General features: G+C 40.1%; 1 protein-coding gene across 2 annotated transcripts in view; it reads left to right on the forward strand.

Annotated features, from left to right (window-relative positions):
* Positions 1–27396, forward strand: part of tub (TUB bipartite transcription factor) — a 60379-nt gene that overhangs the window by 884 nt on the left and 32099 nt on the right. The window lies entirely within an intron of this gene.

Genomic DNA, 27396 nt, shown 5'->3' on the forward strand with positions numbered 1-27396 from the left:
GATGGACTCATTAGTCAGGAAGTTGGCAGGCTGTGTGTCTCAGCAGGGGGTGAGACTGTGATCAAGACATTTTGGTACAAATTCAAACAGGCATTGTGGAGTATGAACACACAGAGAACATGTTAAAAAACCTGTGGAGCCATTGGGAGTCCTCAGCTTGCACACTAATTTTTGTGAGGAATTAAAAATAAGAGCAAGTGGCGGATTGTTTTTCCCGAAGTGTGATTTATGACACGTTTCTTAAATTAGTATCGAAAACGAAATGTCTATTTTTGTGTGTGTGAGATGTCCTCAACAGATATAAATGTCAGTTTGAATGGTCATTACTGGTGAAATTGGCTCTAATGTGGAGGAAACCCACCTGTAAGTATGTTCAATACACAGAATCATATTAAAGGAACAGTATGTAACAATTGACTCTTCACTAAGCCCCGCCCCCCGCTGCTACCATGGAGCCCACACTGTCACTAACCCACCCCCTGCATAACAGGTTAAAAAGATGTAGATAGAAGCTGCAGATCACGGTGTAAAAGTGAACCACCATCACCTGGCGATTGAGACAGTGGACAATGAAATTAAGGGACAACACTGCTCCTTTAAAGCCGGGTAGGTTATTATTCACTGTTACAATCATTACAAAGCAAAAGCAGCATGTGTATACATTCAGTATACCTTCAGTAGCTAGTGTAGCATAGTGCTAACGTATCTCTTTCCAACCTCTCTGGGTATAACGAGTATCACTATTACCCAACGTTTTAACCCTGACTAGCTCGAAATCCACAAAACCAGCCTGAAAATGAAGAAAATCTGAAACGATTGCATGAGAGTCTATGGAGCAGCCGGACCCTGGTCGAAGCTGGCTGATGCTATGCTTTGATTGGCCAGTCTGCGTTCGAGGGGAGGGACTTAGTGAAAGTTCATTCAGGGGGATCTATTGGCAGAAATGGAATATAATATTAACAAGTATGTTTTCTTTAGTGTATAATCGCCTGAAAATAAGAATCATTGTGTTTTTGTTACCTTAGAATGAGCCTATTACTAGCCAACACACATCCAAGCATACAGTTTCTGATTAGCTGACTAATCCCTCCTGAGCCAGCATTCAGGAAGACAATGGATGGTTGTGGAGATTCTGTGGCTGTATCATTGATCCCTCCATCAGTAGAGGAGGTTTCACCCTGACTACACTGTATGTGTTGGTTTACAAGGCAATACAATATAATTGGTATTCTGAATCAGTGCTTGGACATCCCAAGAGACTGCCGCCAGAGCCAGTGATCTCTTAGCCTCTTAAGATTTCTCACAGCATTGTGAAATCATGTCTACTGTGTGCAAGCAGCTTTAGACTGTATGAGATGACAGTCGGGGTCTGTGCATTACAGGAGTAGCATTGATTTTCTTTTTTTAACAATATCCAATGATATTCTTCCTCCAGAAAATCAATAGCTTTGGTTTTTTGGATTCACTTCCCAGATTGTTTTGGGTTTGAAAATAATCAGCCTCAACAGAGTGGAGTCATACTGGAGGAGATTACGTTAGAACTGACTACAGGAATAGATTGCTAACTCTTTCTTGAGGTCAAAATCAATCCAACCAAGAATAAATTGTGATCTTAATGTAACACCTTATTACAGGAGAGACATTAGCATCAGGGGGCAAATTTAGGTCGCAGGTATACACCTTTATCTTATTGAATGAATGATCACGATTCCTTACTAAAAACCCACATTAATTGCAATGTAAAAGTCTAGTATTCAGTCAGACTAGAAGCTCAATGAAGCTGAAGGCCACCTCTGTGAGATCTGTGCTGGTTGTTGTTGTTGTTTTCTTTGTCTTTATCCTTTGGCAGCCAGTTTGTAACATAAAAGATGTGCCATATCTTGTCAAAGAGCAGTTAGGTCTCCAACGGCGGCTCAGACTCCCTAAGGAGCAGGGGTGAAAATTAACAAAATGGCATCTCTTATGCATGTGCTAAACACGGGTCCAACGGGTGAGTACATATATGTTGAAATATAGACACACACGTATGTATTCCCCCCTACAGGGCCACAAAGCAACATCCATGACGGCTACTCCTCCCCATTAAAGGCTGTACACACCATTGGTCCGCCCATACAGACGTTTTCACTTATTGTGAACTGTGTGGAGGGTACGGACTGTGCTAGTCTGACCCTCCTATTAGTTTTGTTAGCATAGGAGAGGTAGGGTGACCAGGTGTCCCACTTTACAAGGGTATGCACAGCATTTTTATCCTTGTCCCACGCCTCACATTTTGAGACGATGTCCCACATTTTCATTGTCTCTACTTTTCAAAAGTCAAACCACTGCAGGACAGACACTTTTTTAAAATCTGACTTTTATCCAATGGCTGTGAAGAAAACAGGGAAGGCTGTCATCACGGCGCTGTGTTTGCTGTCAAACTGCGCACATGTGGGTCAAGTGCAGGTTGACATTTCACCGTCTCTGCTACGCTATGCCCAGCAGAGAAAATTGCGAGTCACCACAAAGTCACAAGCTATCTATAGATGCATTCAGGCAAAGCGTAAGATGTTACGAGCTAAGGGGCAGAATAGAAATGTATTTTATTTAAGTTAGATAGACGTTATTTCAAAATTGCAGGCTGCCTCTCAGCCTTGGTAATGTGTCCCACATTGTCCCACACAAACATACTTTGTCCCACCTTTGGTTTGTTAGGATCTGGTCATCCTAAGGAGAGGCCACATCTTTATCTTTTTCTCAATGGTTCATGAACTTTGGTGGCCTCAGGTAATGGACCTTTTTCACAACAAACAGTAGGCTTGTTTGAGATGAACTGCGTCGCAGGGGGGCGGTGACAAAAAGATGCAGTCGAGTTGGACAGTTGCCAGCAGCCTTCAAAGAATTTACAGGAAGTCACAGAAGTAATTGCACCTCGTTGTATTCTATCCTTTATTCTTTTTATGACTGCCTTGTAAAGTTCATTGTAAGAAACACTCATTTTGATAAGTTTGATAAATAACCTTCTATTTTTTATTATCAATCACACAAGATGTATTTGTTAACAGATAAAATTTTCATTGCACAACATGAGACTAATAGCCTGCAATCTAGCGTTAAATATTACAATTACACAGAAAGTTAGGATTTTTTCTGGTGTTTTTTTTCAAAACTGAGCTCAAAATCAGCTCTTTGATCAGGCAACAGCCAGCCGTTTCCCATCATGCCATGGGTCTTGCAGTTGGTGGAGAGCAACTGCGGTGCCTGGCTCTAGAAAACTACAGCCGCCTTGATCTTGTGAGGTTATTGTTGCCCACGTGTGCATGATGTCAGAGCAAGTCGGACACAAATCTAACCGGCATGCATTGTGCGGCGATTGCGCAGGCCTGGCTCATCTCGAACAAGCCTATTTTGACTTGTCATAGTAGGAAAAGTACAGGTGAAAACTGATAACAGTAAGTCACCCAGTAAGCTATTCCAGTGAGACAGCATGCACAATACCAGGACCTCCCCTAAGTGGAATGCAGCCATCATTAATGTTATTGAATACACTTGTGCTTTTGCTAGTGTGACATGTCACAATGTCCGCTGTAAAAAGGGCATATTCCAGCACAGATCCACCCAACGTCAACCTGAGCAGAGGTCTAATCAGCCAGAAGAAGAAAGAACGTCTGTGTGGGGGTATTGGGCCTTTAAATGAGATACTACATTGGTGATGTGCGTAGCTGTAGTAATTATACTCAAAAATATTCATCCTGATATTCAAAAGTAGTTGAAAGCAGAGATAATACGTTGATAAGCTTAAAAACATTCATGTGACATTCCCTAAAGGTTAAATTAGTAGATTTCAAATATGGCTACTGAGCTATCTGAGATGTCACAGTAGATGAAACAGCTCAGTTAGCATAATGTTATGTTATGTGCGCCAAGTTTCATTTAGAAGTCTGACCAACTCATGGAGATAACAATAGCTGATCAAATCTGCCAGCAAAATGAGTAATTTCAAATGAAAATTTGAAACTTTACCCTCTTTGGTCAGATTAAATCAGTGGGCAACCTCCGGGGTCTGAAATGTGAAGCCAATGCTGAAGTGCCTTGAACATGCATTCTTTCAAACAGCCAGCAGGGGGCGACTCCTCTGGTTGCAAAAAGAAGTCTGATTGTATAGAAGTCTATGAGAAAATGACCCTACTTCTCACTTGATTTATTACCTCAGTAAACATTGTAAACATGAGTTTATGGTCTCAATCACTAGTTTCTTCTTCAATACAGCATGATGTTCATTTAGTAAATTATGGTCCCATTTAGAGTCAAATAGACCATAAAGCAGGGGATGCTTTAGGGTTTGGCTACCTTGTGATTGACAGGTCGCTACCACGGCGTTGTCCAGTCTGGGAGTTGTCCGTGTTTTCGTCTTACAACTTTAATCCTTTCACAGTGTGTTTTCAGTTCACGAAAGTTAATATTAACATTTTGTAAACATGTCTTATCCAGCGTTTGGTTGTACTTAGCTCCACCCTCTCGCGTCACTTCTGGTTGCAAAAAAACAAGATGGCGACGGCCAAAATGCCAAATTCGAGACTTCAAAGCGGCAGTCCACAAACCAATGGGTGACGTCACGGTGACTACGTCCGCTTTGTATATACAGTCTATGATCAAATTCAGCAAACAAGCACCATGTTGAACTTTTGAAACAACTGTTGTTGACCATAGGAAAAATGAAAACTGTAGGCATGACATTTGTTTGAAAGTAAGCTCTTGCTTTGACTCTATGTATCTTCCACTTAATTCACAGTGTCTGATCAGTGTGTAAAGTAAATCTAAATACTTGAATAAGCCTACTCATACTCAAAGGCTCTCCTACCGTGTTGAGTACAACCATGCCTTACTGATGTATTTTTGCAGGCATTGTAATTCATGTCTGTACTTGGACCTACAGTATGTACAATCCCACTGTGTCCTGGCACCCACTCAGTAAACACTGTATCCTAGAGATGGAGGGGCAAGGTGGGCTGACAAGATACAATTCAGAGCCTGCGGAGCTCAGTACAGAAGTGTGAAATGTTACTCTGGTGAACATTGTGTTCCCCCATCCAAACTGCAGAAGATAAACAGGTATAGAAAAAGGGGAAGCAGTGGACCATACGTTTCTCCTTCATTTCTAACCATGCATTGTTAATAAAAACATATCTTGATGTAAGAGATGGAAATTAAATCAAATCGAACTTCAAAGGTCCACGCTCCAGGTTTTATTTTTTATATCCCTGACATGTCTCTGCCAAATCAAAGGATTTTATGTTTTAAATTGGTACTTGGTAATAAATATGCACAACTCTGAGCTTGTGTTTACTTGTAAATATTTTTTTCATATTAGAATAGATGCCAGTTTTGGTTTCACACAAAAGTCCAAGGCTAGTATTGATGCCAGTCTGGCCAGTGATTTATCTGACATTTAGCTTAGAGCAGACACACACTGGCCTATTTTATCTGCATGAAGGTAAGAGAACATCCTTGCTCACAGTATCTGTGTCATTGTGCTTTGACCCTCCATACACACTAAGCTAGCATTTTCACACCCCAAAAAAACAGTCTCCTGTTTGTCTAAAAACACATTATTTAGTGTTCAGTTGTACTTAGCTCCACCCTCTCGTGTCACTTCTGGTTGCAAAAATACAAGATGGCGACGGACAAAATGCCAAACTCAAGGCTTCCACAAACAGATGGGTGACGTCACAGTAGCTGTGTCCACTTCTTATATACAATCTATGGCTGTGACTGACCCACTCTTTACCAGATTTTACAGTTTTCCTAATGTTGCCATATTTTAGTGTCAATGTAGACCTAACAAGTTATAGTGAGTAAGATGCTCATTGCATTCACATCGAACATTTCTCTAGACTTTGCCGGTTTGGTATGGAATTAGTCTCAGTCCGTTTGTCGGGAGGCTTTGCATTGTTTGCTCTGTGTGTTATTGTCTTTGAATTTAAGCTGTGCTCGTTTGGAATCTGTTCAGCTGAAGAGACTTGAATAACTATGTCCATAATACATTTAATTTAGACATGCAGCAAAAAGTTTCAACGAATTGTGGTTGTGAGGTGCTTTCATAGGATATTGTATTGATTTACATGTCTGAATAACTACTATGTGTGAATTTGGTTTCAGATCAGATCTGATGGGTTGATGTGAGGTGTGTTCATAATAATAATAATAATGATAATACATTTTATTTGGTGGCGTCTTTCAAGACACCCAAGAACACCTTACAAAGATAACATTAAACTTAAAAAAAGATAAAAACAGCCAGACATGACAAAGACACATTTAGGCAGACACGTGTGATGGACTGGAAACTACAGTGAATATGCTAGTTTGAACAGGTGAGTTTTGAGGTGGGATTTGAATGTAGTAACAGTGTCAGACTGCTGGATGTGAGGAGGGAGTGAATGCTAGAGCCTGAAAGCAGTGCAGCTGAACGCCCCTAGCTCCCATGATGCTGAGGCATGAGGTGGGGGTGGTCAGAAGACCAGTTGAAGATGAGCGCAGTGAACGGGAGGGGATATAATCCTGAAGGGGGTCAGTGAGGTAGGTGGGGCCAAAGTTGTGGAGGGCTTTGTAGGTGAGCAGGAGGTATTTATAGTCAGTCCGGTATTGAACAGGGAGCCAGTGTAGTTGGATGAGAATGGGGGTGATGTGGTCAGAGGATCTGGTGCGGGTGAAGATCCGGGCGGCAGAGTTCTGAATGATTTGAAGTCTGTCAAGCATTTTGGTGGGAAGGCCAGAGAGGACAGCATTGCAGTAATCGATCCAGGATGTAACAAATGCGTGGAATGAATTGAATTGCCCTTCTTGGGATCAATAAAGTTGTCTAAATCTAAATCTGAATCTGAATCTGGACCAAGATTTCTGTACTCGGATGAGGCAGGAATGGGTGGAGTCTGGCGATGTTGCGGAGGTGGAAGAAATGTCTGTCATGTTTGTTCAGCTCGCGATGCAGCTGTGAATTGGCTACAGCAAGACTGCTGTTGACATTCAGTCCTAAAAGTGCATCTGTGTGTTTGCACTCTTTATTGCCTTACAGAAGCTGTGACCTGCTACAATGTATGCTGTTATTCATTTACATATATATGTAGAAAAACTTGAACCAGTCCTAAGTACCAGATTTGCAAGAGACCCTCCTCCACAAGTGTATTTCAGCTACACACTAAGTCATAATTGCTGCGAGCTCTTGAAGTGAGAATCCATAGTGTGTTTGGGGCCATTGTGGGTGGCTTTAAAAATGAGTCACAAAAGAACCAAGCACCTTAGTTGGAAATTGCAACCAAATAAAAGGCTTGAGATTGATTCATCGGTCTCCATCCAAAAATACTGTTATGTCCATTATGATAGAAACACATCTTTTATGGACAAAACAATAACATCACCATAGATGCGAGTGGGCCAGTGGCAGAGTGGAGAGACAAAGTTGAATGTGGTTGTCATGACAGTGTGATTACAGTTTGTAGAGATATTTGCTCGGAGTATTAGACAGACAAACTGATGGATCGATGGAACAACAAACATAACCATCTTTAGGTAGTATTAAATGTGTGTTTTACCAACCGAGGCATGTTATTATTAAGCCAGTGCCACAAAATTCATAATCCACAGGTTGCTGACTAAGAATAAGAATTCTCCTCTTGACATTTTTAGTAAACAGATCCTCTGCCCTGTGATGTCTGACTGCATAAAGTCTTTAACACCATGAATTATTCTGACTCTTTGTACTGTCTTAAAATGAACTGTGAATAAGGAGCATACAGATATTTGATATTCAAAAGATAGTATTTCAGCCCGTTCTCATTCCCAGGGCGTCAATCACCGATGCTTTGTCACGGCAGACCGCGTTTGATACCGCCGCACAAGGCACCCTTTAAGCTGGGCATACACTGTGCGATTTTAGAAATGTTGTGTAATTCCTACTCCTGCTGTACTAGTAGATCGTTTGCGATGCAGAAATGTGCTGCCTTAATCATCTGTGCCATCCTGTCTGCTGAAATGTCTAAAAAAAAAGAGGCGCCAACGTATATGGACTCGCAGTTGCCTAGGAAAACGTGGGCAGTATGGCTGGTCTATTTTGCAGAGAGAATTAGAGGTAATTAGCTACATTTTACTATCTGTTGCACATTATTATCTTAATAACTATGCTCTGATTACTTTAAAAAGAGTAGATATAAGGCAGTGACGTTGGGGAATCGGCTCGTGGCTCTGCTTCAACTGTGTGAGAGTCTGTAGACAGCCAACCAGAATTTCTGATGTCAGATGTTTATGTCAGTTCATCCAATTCTCAAAATTCGGGCTGGAAAGTGACTAAAATCGTACAGTGTATACCCAGCTTTAGTGCAGGTATGCGACGCACCAGGCTTTCCATTATTAACTACAATATAAACCCATCCGTGGCAACAGTAAACGCTCAGAGAAAGTGTCTGGAGACATAGTTTAAAGAGTGAAAAGACACACACGGGGCGGATGGGAGTGGAGATTTTGTTGCCTAAAATCACTTTGTTTTAGTGTTGTGCCTGTGCCAGTATATATATTAAATATTAAGGTTTGGGATTGCAGAGGAAACTATTGCAGAGCGTTATGAAGAGAGATGAGCCTGGCACAGTTCTCTATGACTGCTGCAGTACAGTAGAGGAGAGCAGACAGCATCAGATCGTCCAGTCCGCCCGCTGTGAGCACCTGTCCTCAACCCACTATGAGAGATTTTAGAAGATTCTGCTCTCTGGCATGACACATACATCTTTAGAAGTTACTGCGAAAAAACAACGCCTATATCTTTATATTTATAACAGCTTTGTGACACCACGATATTTTAGCTGTGTTGTTGTTATGGCCTATTTATTATTTCACTGTAAGGTTTATCAAGACATGCCACAATGATGGTTAATGTATAAATGCACTCTTATTCAATGAAAATAAACACGGTTATTTTAAGGGGGAACATGATTTTAGTCGCAGGTCTTATCTAGCCTATGTATTGATTTTAAATTAAACTATTTATAAATGGCAAAAAGAACAAAACATGTGAATCACTTAACTCAAATCATGTGAATCTAGGCCTAGTTAATCAACTCAACTTCTGTCATCTTCGTCTTCATTTTCATCTTCACTATCATCATACTTTGTCATATACAGTAGGAAGCTCCATTACATTATATTTATTTTTTTGATTTGGGACATCTGAATCCCTACACACTCCATGCCCTGCACCCCTTGCGCGGACCTCGCAGCTTTACGGGTCGATTTTCGACCGCACCATTTTCACAATAACAGTGGGGGTGGGGCGTATGAGATGACAAGTCGAAAGGTGTTTTAATGATACCAATAAATGTATTTATCATGTAAATACATTTAACTTGTACTGTCAGTGACATAGGTCAGTAAGTAAAGTGTTGTACTTGATCCCATTTAAGGGTCAACCATGGACCTTTGCATGGACACCTGTACCCTCTGGTAAGCTAGCAGCTTTCTGTTTCGTCATGAAGACGTATCTCTCGCTGTGTTGGTTCGTTCATACAGTGCGGTTGCTTGACCGTCTTGTAGGATAGTAGTATCCTGTAGTATACGAGGATTTTCTTGTTGATAAAAAGAAGGTTGATAGACATCTTGCAGTAGAAGCACCTAAGCAGGAGTTGGCATTTAGGCTACTATTACTTTTACACATATTTTCAAGGTTCTTTGTCATTTGTCAATTCAAAGCAGTCATTGGCAATGACAATGCTCATGAAATATATGTATATATATAAAAGGGGTAATCACATAAGTAAAGTAAAAGCAAAATAATAATCTATAACGCATAAAATAGTGCAGTAAAAATAAATATAAACATAAGTAAATGTAAAAAAGTAATGTAAAAGTACATTTGTAAATTTCTAGTTTCGTTGACGACAGTATTTCAGATGGGAAAACTGAATGTAAACAGGAATATGATATGTTTATGCATGATGAGAAGTAATATACTGCATGTACACAGAGGTGTAGACAGGAATTTAGTAATGAGAAGAACTAAAAAAATTAAATATATATATACATAGGTGTAAACAGGGATGTAGTATGCATAGAGAAGTAATAAATATATGTATATATTTTCTGCCTGATAACAGTAAACTCCTGTACGGCTTTCTTTTTTCTAAAATATTAACAATAAAGGTAGGCTTATGGCCAGAACGTCAACTGAATGCAGATTCTGTAGTATTAAACCAACCAGGTTGATTGAGGTTATTTAAGGTTTAAAAGCCAGACAGGCACAGAAACACAGGCTGAGAGAACATAACGTGAATAATGATTTTCCCCTAATGCCATACTGTATACAGATTTTTAAAATGCCATCATATTATAGCTTGTCCGTTTATTTTACAAAAATCATAGCATATGAAATTGGTCACATAGCTGTTGTTGAGAGGTTTTATGGGGAACATCAGTTCCTGTAGCAACAAAGCCAGACAGTACAGTTGACAGATAGAGGAGAGTTTAGTGAGCAGATATATGAGGTGAGGAGGGATAATGGTGCTTCAGGATCCGCTGAGGTGAAGCTCAGAGGTTTTTCAGGTGAAGATCAGAGGGAGTTTGTGTCAGGCAGCCTGTCAGTCCAATCCTTCCTCTGCAGTTAAAAAGGAAAACACTGGCGTTGTCTGGGGAAACAGTGAAGCCAGCTGGCCTGCTGCTGTGGTTTGAAGCTGCACCTCTTCTAATGTTGCTGACAAGTAGGATCTGACATCAAGAGCAAAGGTGGAGAAGCCTCCTCTCTGAAATCTCCCTCTGTATGTTGGCTCTTTGTTGCTGTGAGGGAGCGATCGGTGTCTGGTGGCGATGCTGGCAGGCCACGAGCTTTGCAAGCAAGACTCAAAGCGTCACTACATATACGTTTTTTGAAATGATTCATATGTTAACGCTCAGCCATTTTTTGGGCCGTTTAGATGACAAAGTCCCTATTGTTCTATTGTAAAGGAGCACTTAGCTAATATAAATACGTCTGACCAGAGAACAGCCCTCAAAGCTTTCATGCTATTTGTGCAAACCAAAGAAATGGTCTTGTTTAAATTCATGATTGATTTATAACACAAGTAGAGTCCAACATCTGTATCCATTCAGGCATCCATAGACATCTACTGTATAATCTATTTATATATATCAATGACATGAAATAATGGAATTTATTACTAAGATCGATGCAGTTGTTACATCTTCAAACAGAATAAACTCAATAGGACCCCCTGCAGATTTCCCAACTGCCTGTTTTATTAAATCCCACTTGGTATTGATTGAAGGTCGTGATATTTTTCAGATGCAGGAATATAGCAGTGTATGTCTGTGTCTAACAATCACGATGCATGCCAAAACCTAATACTAACTATGAATTCAGAAACATTGTATGTGCAATTGTATATGTGATAAAAATACAACAACAACAACTTGTATCATCACAGTAGATCCCTACACATATCTGTCAATCAGATTAAGCTCCTGATGGGAATTGATTTATTTTTTTTTGCTCAAACTATGGTTCCTATACATAGACTGTATATAAGAAGATGTAGTCACCGTGACGTCACCCATTGGTTTGTGGACTGCCGTTTTGAAGCCTTGAGTTGGGTATTTTGGCTGTCTTCATCTTGTTTTTTTGCAACCAGAACTGACACGACAGGGTGGAGCTAAGTACAACCGAACACTGAATAAGACATTTTTAGGTGACCAAAATGTTATAATTTATCTTTCAGGAACTGAAAACACACTGTGAAAGGGTTAAAGCTGTATGATGAAAACGTGGACAATTCCCAGACAAGACAACGCCGTGGTAATGACCTGTCAATCACAAGTTAGCCACGCCCTAAACAATACCCTGCTTTATGGTCTAATTTACTCTAAATGGGACCATAATTTACTAATGAACATCATGCTGTATTGAAGAAGACTTGAAACTAGTGATTGAGACCATAAACTCATGTTTACAATGTTTACTGAGGTAATAAATCAAGTGAGACGTAGGGTCATTTTCTCATTGACTTCTATACAATCAGACTTCTTTTTGCAACCAGAGGAGTTTAAGGCACTTCAGCATTGGTTTCACTTTTCAGACCCAGATGTTACCCACCTTTCCTATATCACAGACTCCATACATTTTATAATTTTATAACTCTACTAACTCTATAAACTGTAGTAACTTAATTTATCAATCTTACCTTATGGGTCCAGGGAGTAAAGTCAGAGAAAGGAGTAGTTTTAATAGTTGTTGTTGTTCTCCTTCTTGCTTTATGAATGTAATACATTTTAGATGCAGATGACAAAAGACAATCAGGACGGAGCCTCTTAAATGTCCTCTAGTGAGACCTCATGATTATTTTTGCTTCGAAGAGTTTGAAAAGATGATCTTTGAAGTGTGACAGAGTGCTGGAGATGCAGATTAGAGGTGTGGAGGTGTTTGGGTGGGACAATTTTCCAAGGCTTCAATAATTTCTCAGTAATGCGTATCTAGTGTGAAAAGAAATGAATCCTTATTCTGAATTGCCAAACTTTGCAGTCACTACCAGCTTGTTAGGCAGCCATTACTTACAAGCAGCCCTGAATATTGAATAGACTTTGTCTCGAAGCTCAAGGCTTTTAACGTAAAAGTAAACATCTACACACAATAACCTCGTAGTTAGTTCACTCAAAATGCGTTTTCATTTCACAAAGGAAAAAGCCTACTGTGAAAATCATTAAAGAAACAGTGTGTAACATTTCAGGGGATCTATTATCAGAAATTGAATATAATATTCATAACTACGTTTTCATTAGTATATTATCACCTGAAACTTATAATCGTTGTGTTTTCGTTACCTTAGAATAAGTCTTTCATATCTACATAGGGAGCGGGTCCTCTTTACGGAGTCCGCCATGTTGCAACCGCCATGTTTCTACAGTAGCAGTAATTTTGAAAAAAAAAAAGTGTATCTATAAAGAGAACTGGATACAGCGTTGGAGGCGGGGCCCCGTTCATTCCTATGAAAGTAGCTCAGTGGCGCATGAAGCCTAAATGGCTCGACTTCCGTCTGGAAAAGTAACTGGATCTTGGGCACATAGAACATGCGCAGTAGCGTCTGCTCGGTCAAATGACTCGGACATGGGGTCCCAACGTCAGGCCATCGTCACGGCTTGCGCTCCAGCCTCGGTCTGGGTCTCATTCACATGAACAGAGGAAGGGAAATTACTCTGGATTTGGCTATTAGTTCATTTTACAACTTTAACATTTTTTTTTAAATAAAGGCTATTTAGGTGTTCGTACTGGGAAGTTGATTCACCTCAAAAAAAATTATCCACTGAGTTACAGACGTCTCTTGTAATGTAAGTCTACGGGAAAAAGTCTTTTTGGGGCCCAATGCATCATGTGACTGACATGGAAGTTGCAGTAGCGCCGTTTAGCCACTACGAAAGTTGGGATCGACGACCAGAGCATTCCTGGGGCCTTGGGCTGAGAGGGGGTCGGGGTGTGAGGCAGGAGATGCTTAGTGACATCTGATTAGAGGACGTTAACATTGTTTTTTAATTTATACATTGCATGATGTAGATAAGTCTCAACCGGTCAGCATTGGCCTTGCGAGTTTCAGGGCTGATTTAAAACAGCAGATGGTGTGTTGAGCCATTTTCAACCGATGGAATGCTGATTTTGTTTAATAAATTTGGTAGGAAATGTCAATATTAACACCAGCAGTGATGTGTTTCATCACAGTACAAGGGTCTTCTGTATGAAGTATCACCAAATGCCATCACTAAAGGTAATCTTTTTGTCAGCTTGGCATTTCCGACCAAACCAAATCCTCAGTTGCATCAAAGGAATAGCATTGCCTCCGTCCATAAATCACAATCACCGTACGAGTGGCGTGACGGTGTTTGTAGCCTCCTCACTTTGATGCCTTTGCTGTCTTATTAAAACGTGTTCTCCTTCACATCAAAGTGGATTTGTGTTGAATTACCTTTTCAGCAGCAGGTGTGCCGTTGGAGCGAGAGTCTGAAGCAGCATGACAAGCCAGCTGTGCCCTTGGCCCGTATAGAAAAAAACTCTAAGAAGTGATGGCAAATACTGAAGAATGGTACCTCTTCACATGAGTAGCACCTTGGGTAAATGAGGACCCTTTGCCTCTCCAAGGCATTTACCAAGATGAACGTAGCTGGCCTGATTTAATTCCATTTTATTATTATTATTATTATTATTATTATTATTAATAATAGTGTGTTTGGAGAGCAATCATAGGGCAAATAAAAAATATGTTTTCTGTGTGTGTGTGTGTGTGTGCGTGTGTGTGTGTGTGTGTGTGTGTGTGGTGCTCCATCAGCAGTTCTGTTATCTTACTCAGACGTCTGGCATAGTTTACTCTCAATATGTTAGTACCAGGAATGTTAATTCCTTACATTCTCCTGCTCAGTGATATCATTTGTCTTGTATTTAAACATAGGGCTCAATGATTGTGAGCAAATCACAATGATTTATGATTTGTGATATTAGAGGAAACGGTCATTTTTTCATCATTATTCTCATTTTAATTAAATATATATATTTAAATGATTATGGTGTCTGATTTTTGCAGGGATCTGTACCAAACAAAGATGTTTTATTAAGTCTAGAATATGATGTGTAGGCCAGGACACCTCTGAAGCTCCAATATATTTAATTTAAAATGGCAATGGTAATGGTAATATTGCGCCTCCTGCAGTAGGCCATATTGCGATTTTGATTAAATATTGATCAATTGTGCAGCCCTATTTAAAAAAGGTATGTTGGGTATGTAGAGCTGCCTCTGGCAGTCTGTGCTGACGTATATTCTCCTGTTATTTCACCTTCACGTGTATCAGATACACTCTGAAATGGATTAGTGTCACAGGAGGGTCTGTAAAGGTCATACATTTATGTAGGTACTACTGACACACACATGTGAACACAGTCATATTGATTTAAGAAACATATAAATACTCCTAAATACTCTTGCATATGCACACACATCTGTCCATGGGTATAAATGAACACACATGATATACCTGCACACACAAACGCAAAGCATTAAAGGTGCGGTAATTGATTATTTTTTCTAACAAAGGATCAAATGTGTCATGTAAAAGGGGTTGCTTGTAGCAACGGATCCACAGAATATCATCACTGGACTCTACTGAGTGTTTATAGCATCTTGTAGCTCATTGTGTTGCTTTTACAGCCCACACCTTTGTTCTGTTTTGCCCTATCCCCCCCTGCTCTTATCCACACCGTTCTCACTCCCAGCTCGTCACACAGGACCCGCACCAAGAGGCGTGTCTGATGGTGTGACCTCACTTTGGCCGTGTGTATACTCGCGAATAGGGCTGCACAATTAAATGAACATGATGGACTGCAATACTGACATTACAAATGCGTGCTCCGCAGACACAGACTTTCATCCAGTAGATCGCTGTTCGTGTCCCTGAAGAAACCAAGTCTACACTGACTTATTTTACCTCATTTTTGTTACATAACGTACGTACTTATTTAATGCTGTGTCCGTAAGTTACGTAACAAGCATTCTTATTTTAAGTAGCAAACATACTTATTTTAACACAAACCATGATCTTTTCCTAAGCTTTACCAAGTAGTTTTGTTGCGTCGGAAGTTTATTTTGAAAAGACACTGAATGCCTGTAATGAGCGGAATCTGACGCGTCCAAAACTGACGCTGGAGGGGTACCTAGAGTGTCATAGTTTTGAAGCGTAGGGCCGCTGACCAAGCGTCGGTATTTGACGGGTTGGGACTGAGAACGTGTTGCTCTCATCAACCCTGTTCCCAGCTGCAGTTGTTCTTAGTGAAAAGGCTCTGATGAACACAATAGTAACTGCCCAGCACCAAAAGGCAGACCGGCAAAGTTAGCGACAAGTTGGTGGAAACCAAAGCGGAGCTAAAGGGAGAGTAAAGATTGGACTTACATTCGTCAGGTGGCCAGAAACCTCCATCCGGGATTATTACTGTAGCAGCCACGGTGCTGCGTGCAGTGTCGCGGACATGCAGCCTCTTTCTCCAAAGCACATTTAGTTTACTTTAGCAGGTTGTCAGCTATGTGTTTGGCGTAACGATAGCAACAACCATGTGTGTGTTTGTGTTACGTTAGCAGCTGTAGCGTTGCTGGTGGCTTCCTGCTCGCTGTAGTCACACACATACGCTCTGCCGCGTAACTTTAGCGAGTGTCCGACTGACCGTGTGTGTGTGGCGGCGGTGAGTGTGGGGTTGTCAGTGGCGTTATAGCTGTGAACGTAAGTGGAGCAGTGTTTGTACAGTTTATTTGTCAGTGAATAAATGCTACAACTCCTCCGCTCAAGCGAGCTCGAGAGACCGCAGCCGACTTTCTGTATCTGTAACGCCAGCTCAGACTCTCTTAAGGTGGACCAGCTTTTCTCCTTTAAGTGACGAGCCGCTCCTCTGAGTTTTGCTCAGCTTTTTAATTCATTATTAATATTTATTTTAACCGTTTAACCGATAGCGTTAATCTGTTAAAATTCTTAATGTCGTTAACGGTTTAATGGTTAATTATTAACATCCCTGCTGGCATCTTTTAATTTGGATGTAAACATTATTATTTAGAAAACATTATTGTAAACGTATACTGTATGCATTATCATTTTACAATCTACATTTCATGATTTCATTTGATGCTGGCCAGTATTTAGGCCCCTAATGGATATGTACATTTTGCCACTTAACTAAGTGCATTCAAAAGCAGTGCTGTAGTTAAAGCACAGGGCCTACATTTTATAAGCAATACAGTAAATGAGCAAACATGGAGAAAACACACCAGAGAGGTTTGATTCTGTGTAGTCTCTGTGGATATTTGGTACCAAGAAAGGTGAAATTCATTCTACCTCGGCCACTCTCCTGTCCTCATTTATTCCACAAGCTATTAATTTACTCATCTTACTGTTCTTTTCCCCTCTTGCTCCGTATCATTGTCCTTTATCACTCCATTTTATTCTCTAATCTGCCATCACCATATAGATATTCCTCTTTCAGCTCTTTCAGCTTGCTTCTGCATTACCCTTGAACTACCATGATTTAGTATATCAGAGGACTATACATTATACATGACGGATCTTTATTTTATATCCAATGAGCAAATACATAGCCTCAATTTGTCAGGTGAAATGTTATAAAATCTCAGTTGAAATGTAAAGGTGAGGTTTGGATATTAGTCCTCTGTCAGATCAATTTGTTTTTCCTGGCTCAGGTAAAATGTCTGTAAGTGGATTTGACCCTTTTTCAATTCCTGGGTTTTCTATTTTCTATTGGATTCTTAAAGGATTGAACACTGTTTTTTAAAAGGTCCATAAATAAAAAATATGTTAATTCTGTTCCCTCTTGCTATTCTTTCAAATCCTCTCCTCCACAGCACTGTGCCACTGGCGGATGTGTGTGGGATATGCCTCTGGAGCTGGTTGCTATGGTGAAACATCATGGCGTAAAATTGAGAAGTGCCATCAAGTTTTTGCGAAATGAGGTTGTGTGTGTGTGTGTGTGTGTGTGTGGAGAGTGTAATTATGAATCCCACATCAATGAGCAGACTGTAAGTGTGAACACATGCAGTCCATCTCCCTCTGTCCCTTCATCACATGGGAGAGAATGAACGTCACACTGTTGTCTTGCTGGGTCTCATTTTCGAGGTTTCTGCTGCTCTATATTGAATATATTGATTAATGATGTTGATGCATTTTGATGCACTCATAGTTAAAGCTGCAGTGAGTAGAAATGGAGCGATTTATGATTAGAAAAAGTTGTTTTTATAAAACGGTCACTATATCCTGACAGTGGTGCATGAGACAGACAATCTGAAAAAAATCATGTGCCTCTGTGTCCTCCGATGTCCTCCGAAGATTTCACAGACCGGAGGAAAACAACCAGTCACTGCTGATCTGGAGTCTGCCATCCAAATGTCGTCTATGAGCTGGCTATAAATCACTCGCGAAGTCCGATCAAACAGTCAAACTAGGCAGCGCTGATCAAATATGAATCAATATTCCGTTACTGTAATGCCTATTTCTCTCCTCAAATGTTTTCAGAAACATCTTGTAGTGTAATGTTTAGCTGTAAAATGAGAAAGTTTGTGACCCGGCAGCCATGTTGAGATCTGTTGAGGAAATACCAAGCTCCGCCCACCAGCCGAAGCACAGCCAAATAGGAACGCTCAATAGGAACGCTCTCTCTCTGAAATGACCTGTGATTGGTCAAAGTCTCTCGTCACGGGCTAGATTTTTTAAAGCCTAAAACAGAGGAGGTGCAGAAGTCTAGTTTTCTCTCAGAACACTTGAATTACAATATGCTGAAAGGTTATTATGGAATTTTTGCCAAATGGTGCCAAAAACTTTCTGCCTACTGAGGCTTTAATAGTGAGAAAGGGAAAAAACGAATAGAAAATTGTTTGTTGGAGGATTTGGGTACAGATTTCATGATTATGAAGACCCCAACCGTTGGACTTTAAAATGAACAAATAATACATTATGCATTAAATGTTAATTTGAATACATACAGACAAAACATATAGCTATAAAATTGTGAAAAAATCCAATATACTATTTTAAAACTCATCTTATTTGACTTCTTTTCACAATAACAGAGTTTATTACATGCAGGTAATTTTTATAAAATTTATTCCAGCAGGTTTTTATTTCAAAATGTCCTTTTTTTTTTACAAAGTCAGATTTTTATTTCACAAAACAGTTTATCCCAATAACAATAATAATTTCATTATGCCACTTTTCACCATAAAGTTTTTCTCTGTTAATCAAGACAAACAGGTGACAGACAGTCATGTAATTGACCAAAGCAACAGCAATTCACATAACTGGCTTTTCCTGTTATAATAATGTCTTATTCATCTTTTAACATTTTATCTCCATACATGATATGATTATTAATTTTGAAAATATAGTATATTAGCTTGTCACAGATTCATACTGTATCACTGGACTCTGACTTCAAAAGTAATTTGTTAACAATATTATCCTATTTGCATAATACTTCCTTATTTATCTTATATAACATTTGTTTATCAGCATTTTTTTTTATAAATGGCAACAGTCAATCTTGCTTGAAATATATACTAATATTGCAATTATCACTTTTATAATTTGCAATTTTCACACAATATCGATTCAGTGATCAACGATCCAATATCAACGATGCAAAGTGAAAATATTTGATCATCTTTAATATATTTTGAAATTCTTAACTGATAAAAATACATTTGCACTTAAACATGAGAAATGTGGCACTTTATAGTCTTTATATTCACTTTATACAGGATGTCTATTTTTTTATAAATGTACAGCTAGCGGGTCATTGTTGTGAAAGAAGTGCAGCATCTGGGATTCTTTCACAACAATGTCCAGCTCGCTGTACATTATCCCTTACATATGATACTGTCTCATATCGATCGCAGGTCCCTGATTTGAATCGGATCGAAATCGTATCGTGGCAGACTTTGTGACATCAGCAAATATCATTGTCCAAGTAATCAATATAATATTGTATCGATAATGAAACTTTGAATGTTTGAAATTTGAAAGGTGTCTTAATTGACACTGGGCTGTCTCTCAGTTATAATACTGATAATAATAATAATTATAATACTGATGGACTGGTGGGAGCGTAAACCATATGCTATGTGATTAATATAGTTCAAGCAGCTGGTCTTCCTAAAGACTTAAACAGATGCTGAGCAGCCACTGAGACATTGTTAGTAACAGTTTGGCAACCAGCCATATCACTTAACTCTGACATTAGTTATATATTCATTTGGATGCGCTCACCGTCCCCACTGTGTCCATTATGTTTTATCCAGATGTCTCACATTGTTTGCCTGCCAAGGCCTTCTGAAGATTGATATGAGACTGAAACATTGCCTCTGTTTCTTAGGAGACACAAACACAGTGTGCTAATCCGAACTGTTTCTTCCCTCCTTGCCTTTATAAGTAAAATAATCTTAATAGTTCAAAAGATATCCTAATTAATAGCAGGAACAAACACATCATGCGCACAAAGACAGCATGTTATGCAGAGGAAGGGTGCAGAGTCACAGTGTCTCTTTCATTTTCTGTCTCACACTGTGTCTTCTGTTGACTCCTGAACATTTAATGAGTTTCTCGCTGTTTAAATTGAGAGCCAACATCCAAAAATACACAACAGACTGTTCTTAATGAATGAAAGATTTTTGTCTTTGGCATGACTAGGTGTAAAAAGACTAACAATAATACTATACTATATAATCTTTCTTGATCAAATGTGTTTTTATGACCATGATGTCTATGTCGGCTGCAATTATTTAGCATGTTTGTACTGTAAAGAGTGGGAAAGAGACAATAATCGTTAGGAGACAAATAAAGATTCATGATGCTATAAAGCCTGTTGGGATGGCTTTCATCCCCGAATAGAGTACAGAAAGGCATGAGCAAGGCATTCGGTTTGTATCTGCTGAAAAGACTGTGACTGTAGATTTGTGATTGTGACTATAGATCATGAATGGGACTGGGTACGCTGTGTTCAATTCACGCTCTTGTAGAAGATGTGCATTTGCAGTAACTCTGACTTCCCCTCCCTCACAGACAGTGTGAAGATGTTGTTGTAGGGTTTGTGAAGCCGGGGAATGCTTGTGCTATTGTACAGCACCTCCATGTGTCCATGAGTGATCACTACACATTTCTGTCACCGTTCAACGAGTCCCCCTGTCGGTCATGTAAAAAAACAAACCCAGCCACTAACTGCAGCAACTCGGTGATGCTGCTGAACGCTGCAGGCGCAGCCAGATGTTGATTAATCACAGCTATGGCAACTGACGAGATGCTAATTGGTTTGTGTTTGTGCTTGTGTGCCTTTTCTTGAAGCAGATATTATGGTTAACCGGTGAGCTTTTAAATGATAATTAGCCTCCGCTGTTACCATGGACACGGGAGCAGAGGAGTGTGTGTGTCAGAGGAGGCAGCGTGACATACAGAGAAAGACATCAGCCGCCGCCGCCACCTCCTCGCAAAGATGCTGAGTTAGGATGCAAAGGGGCTGCACTCATTCACAGCACGCTGCTCCCTCCGTCTCTCTGCTCGTGTCCATGGAATTAAAAACAGTCATTAGCACTGAGTCAGAATGACATGGTCAGCTGATTTTTTTGTGGAAAGGTGTTTCACTTGAACATGACTTCATAGTGAAACAGTGTCCTTTAAGGCTGCTTTTATCTACAGTGATTAACGAGAGGTTTCCAAACTAGACATGATGGCCGTGAGTGTGTGGAACTGCAAAAAATAAATTTGAGAACTGAAAAATAAATTGTGAAGAAGACGGATAAGTATGCAGACACCGCTTAGAAACAGTGAGTCACATGCATATAACCCTCTAAAGATAGATTGAGGACTCACACGCTGTACAGCACCTGACAAAGACAACACTCTCATTTAACATCTCTGCCTTCCTGTCAGCACGGTGTGAGCTACAGTGTGTGTGCGTCAGTCTGTACAGGACGTCGTTTTTATCCTCTGTTTGAACCAAAGACGGGTCATTAACCTCTGAAAGGACACATTATGCCTCACTTTTCCTGGTCTGCTAGTGCCCACACAATGTGATGAAAATGCGTTGTATAAAAAAGTACTTAGCCTGTTTTGCAATATACTATGAATATATATGTATGCATATGAGCCAAGGATTGTAAAATGGAGTTTTAAAAAGAGTTTTATAAAAGAAGTATTTACTTTAATATTAAGAATACTATAAACCTGTGCTATGTGCAAATATGAGATAACATGAAAGCCTAAGACCTAAAATAGACGGCTGCTTTGGAAAACAGTTAATACATAACTGTGTGTGAATATCACATATCTTTGACTTGCCTGAGAAAAGCCTTAGTCTTACCTGGAGGAAAACCTCTATCCTCATTCAACAGTTCGTATGATAACTCACGAAAAGTTATTTGTTATTTTTCGTGCGCTCTCCTATGAATGATTAGCTACACAATCAAACAGTGCGCCTGCTCAAGCTGCTGCCGTGCACAACCTGTTTTGGGCAACAAAAGTAATTGTTTAGGTTTAGGAAAAGAGTTTGGTTTGTGTTAAAATAAGTATGTGTGTTACGTAACTTACAAGTACGTTCCTAGAGGCAGCCCTGCACGTCCTGGCTCACAATTACGTGGGTTATATATGAATTATAGTGCATTAATTTTCGTAAGTTTAAGTGCCAACAATGTATGAGAACAGCCTGCTTTGATTAATATTGTAGATGACACTATTTAAAGGTCCTATATTATAAAAAGTGACATTTTCATGGCTTTTATATTATAAAGGAGGGTTAAGTTCTATATAAATACTGTCAAAGTATCGAAACACTTAATCCTCAGAGAAAAACACACAGCCCGTATTCAGAAACTGAGCTTTTGAAACAAGCCGTTAGGATTTCTGTCCATTTGTGATGTCACAAATCTACAATATTTAGACCATTTCAAAGTTTTAAACGTAAACATTCTAAATGTGTCCCAGTTTATTTCCTGCAGCAGTGTATATGAATGACATCAGCTGACAGGAAGTAAACATGGACCGAAGCTATTGCATTGAAATGTACTAAAACAGAGCGTTTCAGACAGAGGGTGAATACAGGTGTATTCAGGCAGACAGCATGAGGAAAATAAAGGGTTTCTTAAACATTAAAGTATGTAAACATGTTTTATTAGAAACCCAAAATACAAATATGAACCTGAAAATGAGCATGATATGGGACCTTTAAAGGAACGGTGTTTAACATTTAGGGGGATCTATTGGCAGAAATGGAATATAATATTTATAAGTATGTTTTCTTTAGTGTATATAGTGTATTTAATGTTCACGGAGCCGACTGCCATGTTTCTACAGTAGCCCAGAACGGACAAACCACTGTGTTAACTTTTCCTGCTTGGGCCAGAGTTGATAACGTTACTCTCTCCGGGGTTAACCCCCGTCACTCCACTCAGCCTCCGGGAAACAAGACACAGGAAACCTCTGTTGGTCTTACAGTATTTATTTCTGCACAAACTGCAACTTCCACTGAACATTCACTCGATATTCTTAAAGCTAAACTAACTTCTGCTCCACTAGCTCACTTGTTCGCTCACACACATTTGTCGCCGCTCTCTCTCTCTTGCTTCACCACTCACTTCCCGCGTACACACACACACACACACTCGCACTGACTGCTATTCTCCAAATGACCTACACTACTCTTACAATAAGATAGAGGCCATTCAAGTTTTCACGTCGGCCACCACACTTGGGCACTAGGGAGAGGGTGCAATCTACAACCTCTCCTAAATGCCATCAGATCTCACGAACTGCAACTTTAACACAGTATGTACCCCAAATAATGTTAGAAACAATGTAGATTAACAAAACCAAATGCTATAATTTCGCAGTTCGCTGTTGAGGAATGTTTGATTCAAGGGCACTATAACTCAACAGCTGGGGAAAAAAAATCACAAGGTTGTATATTTAACTGGACTGGAAAATGACAGTATGGGTTTAGGGGATAATTTGGCTGTCTAGAAATGTAAACACATGTGTATATACAGAGGGAAAATGCAGGAGATGACTCATGAGTCCATATTGAGTTTTGTGCCTTTTATTATACTAAGCTGTGCGTCTTTGTCTGTTGCCCGTGGAAACAAGTGGTTTCCAAATGGAAACCCTGCCATAAACACCAATTTAGCACAGCTATCGACATATAGTCATTGTTCAGGTTGTCACGCTGAGGGATTGATTCAGATCTCTGGGTGTTATTATTAAGGCAGTGTTTATGTCATGTTTATCAGATATCGTTTTAAGTGTGTCTATTTCTGTTGGTGAGTTTTAGCTTACAATAACCTTTTTTCACTTTTATTTCACTTTTTTTGTCACTGCAGTTTTTGTCTTTTGCTGTCCCAGATTTCAAAACATTTTTACTTGTTAATGAGATACTAGTGGAATCTATAATATCCTCCAATCTGGAGTACATCTTTGAAACTATTTAATGGAAGATATTAGTTCTGAATTAAAGAGGACTTATTGTGCTTACAGTATTTTCAAATGCTTGTTTTCCCCTGAAAAGCCGAGTCTGCTCTGATTTGTCAACCGAACCAAACTCTTCGGACTCCGCTCCCGCTTTGCTTTAACTAGCTTTGTTTGAGGGCATGCCGAACTAGCTGCTAGGCAGGTATTATGTAAATGTGTTACTTGGTGACATCACCACATTACGGAAGAAAGGGCGGGACTTCAATCAAGGCATTTCATGCAGTTCAGGAGCAGTGTCTCTGTGGGGGAGAGTAACTCCCTTTGGAGTGGACTTTGTTTTGTAATATGGATGCTAATTTTGAATTTTTTTTTAACTGATAACCGACTCTTGTTAACCGATTATTAACTGTTAAATGACAATATTAGCGCGTCGCATGTAGCGGTGCGCCAGCTGCAGTGGATGTGCAAAACAGACAACTGAGTCCCCATTCACCCGTCTGGGAGAGTTAGCAGCCACGGTGCTGCGTGTATGGTCGAGGACACACCATTTAGTTTAGCTGCGAGGTTGTCAGCTGTGTGTGCCTGGCGTAACGTTACTCTGTCACCCCGGCGTAACGATAGCGAGTGTCCGACAGAACGTGTGTGTTTGTGCTACGTTAGCAGCTGTAGCGTTGCTGGTGGCTTTGTCCTCGTCGTTTTCACACACATACGGTCTCTCAGCGCGGACGTAACTTTAGCGAGTGTCCGACAGACCGTGTGTGTGTGGCGGCGGTGAGTTTGGGGTTGTCGGTGGCGTTATAACTGTTAATGTAGCTGTAGCAGTGTGTGTGCAGTTTATTTGTCGGTGAATAATTGCTACAACTCCTCAGCGCAAGACCCGAGCCGACTTCCTTTATCTTGCAACAGCGGCTCAGACTCACTTAAGGTGGACTGTTAAGGTGGACCAGCTTTTCTCCTTAAAGTGATGAGCCACTCCTCTGAGTTTTGCTCAGCTTTTTAATTAATTTGTGATATTTCTTTTAACCGTTTAACCAATAGCGTTAATCAGTGATGATTCTTAATGTCGGTTAACGGTTGAATGGCTAATTATTAACATCCCTACTTTGTTACTTTGCAGACCTTTTATATGCACAAAAAAACGATATAACACACTAAAGGAGAGGGAAAAGCACAAAAGCATAATAGGTCCCCTTTAAATTTGAGTGTTATATTTAGACCTTAGATCAGATTAAGCTACTGTTTAAGATTCAATTCAACACGCAGAAAGGCATCCAAAAGGCAAATGTGATGATCACGTGGCAATTACAGGTAGCAGTAGCACACTGTAGATACTGTACATACACAGATCCAGCTGTGCCATGGAGAGGAGGATGCAGAGGAACTTTGGTGTATCGAAGCAGTCCATCTGGTTGTCTCACTGGGACACTGGGACACTGTTTCATCCAGCGTGACATTTTCTAATCCAAATCATGTTTTATGCATGCCCTCTACTGGGCACTGAGAGATGAGATCCAGGGATTTTTGTTGATACAAAGGCTGTGTGTGTGTGTGTGTGAGTGTGAGTGTGAGTGTGAGTGTGAGTGTGAGTGTGAGTGCGTGTGCGTGTGCGTGTGCGTGTGCGTGTGCGTGTGTGTGTGTCGGTCAACCACCTGCTGATTCTTTAGCATAGTTTCACGCCGCGCTACAGTCTTGATTACAGACACATACACACAGTCTCAGGTGCACTAGATGTGATGCTATTAAAGAAGTGGTCCCTGAAAATGCAACTGAATTATAAATCCACATTTTCCACATTGCCCACATTAGAGGGAATCAATAGATAGGACACACATTACATTCAATCAATAATGGACACAAGCCGTTTACTTTTCATTCTTTTGCACGCATAAGCTCTCCCTCTTTGTCTCTGAATCTGTGAGATTTGCTTTTTCACCCACACTCACAAACACACATAGTCTCTCTCTGTTTCTCCCCGTCTCTCATTCTAAGATTTACAACTACCCCTTAAAAACGTGCTACTGTTAATGCCTCACTGCAACCGTCGAAGGCTGGATTTCTCCTGTTAGCCTCCCACCGTCGCTCTCAAATAGAATTCTTTGAATGTTTGTATGGGGACATTTTTCGAGGTCTCCATCTATAAATGATGATATCATCCACTGAATGGAACGTCAGACTGCTGCTGATTCATAGAGCGTCTCAGTCTCAGTGGGCTGTTTCTGGCTGGAAGTGGGATTTTTTAATCAGTTTGTGTAATCAGCTTTCCCATATTGTGTTTTACGTGGTTAATTCAGGGTGGTTTTATTGTGACATTGTTAAGCAGGCTGGCAGCCTGGCACTCCGGTATGAATCGAACAATCAAATGTTATCTGATCATGACTGAGATTTTTTTCTGGCCACTTTCCTGAGTGAGAAGAGGGAACAATAGCTCATTTTCCCTTTAAAGTGTGTGTTTTTCTCCTGTAAAAGGTTTTAGCACTACTAAAAATATGATTTTTTTCAGGCTGTTTTCCTATCATGATCATGTAAATGCTCAAAGTTCTTGCAAAAGAAGCGATTTTAAGTAACTAGGTGTGTACAGTTCGGCACGCTTGAACTTCTGAAACCCTTTATTTCTGTGCAACATCAAGTAGCACTCGCTACTTTCCATCTGATATCACCCATTCATTTCTCTGATCATTTGTCTTGTTTTGTTTATGCATAATTAAACATGTGATCATTATTAAACACCATCCACCTCTTAATCCTGATGCAGATGAAGGTTTTTTTAGCTTCCACCAATTTCCTGCTGACAGGATCCCTGAGCTTGCCTCCAGTCTCTCTGAAGTGCAGCACGCTCCCGTGTGTGATGTGATGTAATGTGGATCAAGTCAGTGACTCACTCCCTAGCTGTGTCCTAATTGCCTCCTTCGAAGTCCGCATTTTAAGGCTGCATATCGTACATCATAAGAGTTTGAGTTTAACCCATTCCAAAAGGCTTCTTCAATGCAATCCTGAATCTGGAGAACACGTTGCAACGGTGGTCGTTGTTAATGGTTCGTTCTGGTTAGTTCTTCCCAACCTGCCAAGTTGGGAATATCACCCGATCACAATTTAGTTATCAGGTTTTTGTGTTTGGTCTTGTTAGCGTCTTTGGCATGTTGTTGGCCAACACATAACAATTCTTCCCACACTGTGCATCACACATGCATATGTTTGCCATTAACCTGGTAAAATGTTTTCCAAAAGTCCATCACAGTATTTACTACAAACTCAGATATCATGGAACTTTACCACTGGTACTTTTTACCACCTTATTTGCTTTATAAGTTGATGAGAACCGCCCGAGCACTATTAGGCCCCGATCAAATAGAGCGTTTTGCAGGTGGAAAACGCAAGGCGCACCGCACAGGCTGCTAAAATGCACTG

Source organism: Sebastes umbrosus, chromosome 2, assembly GCF_015220745.1.
Source record: "Sebastes umbrosus isolate fSebUmb1 chromosome 2, fSebUmb1.pri, whole genome shotgun sequence".
In the NCBI taxonomy this organism is placed as follows: domain Eukaryota; kingdom Metazoa; phylum Chordata; class Actinopteri; order Perciformes; family Sebastidae; genus Sebastes; species Sebastes umbrosus.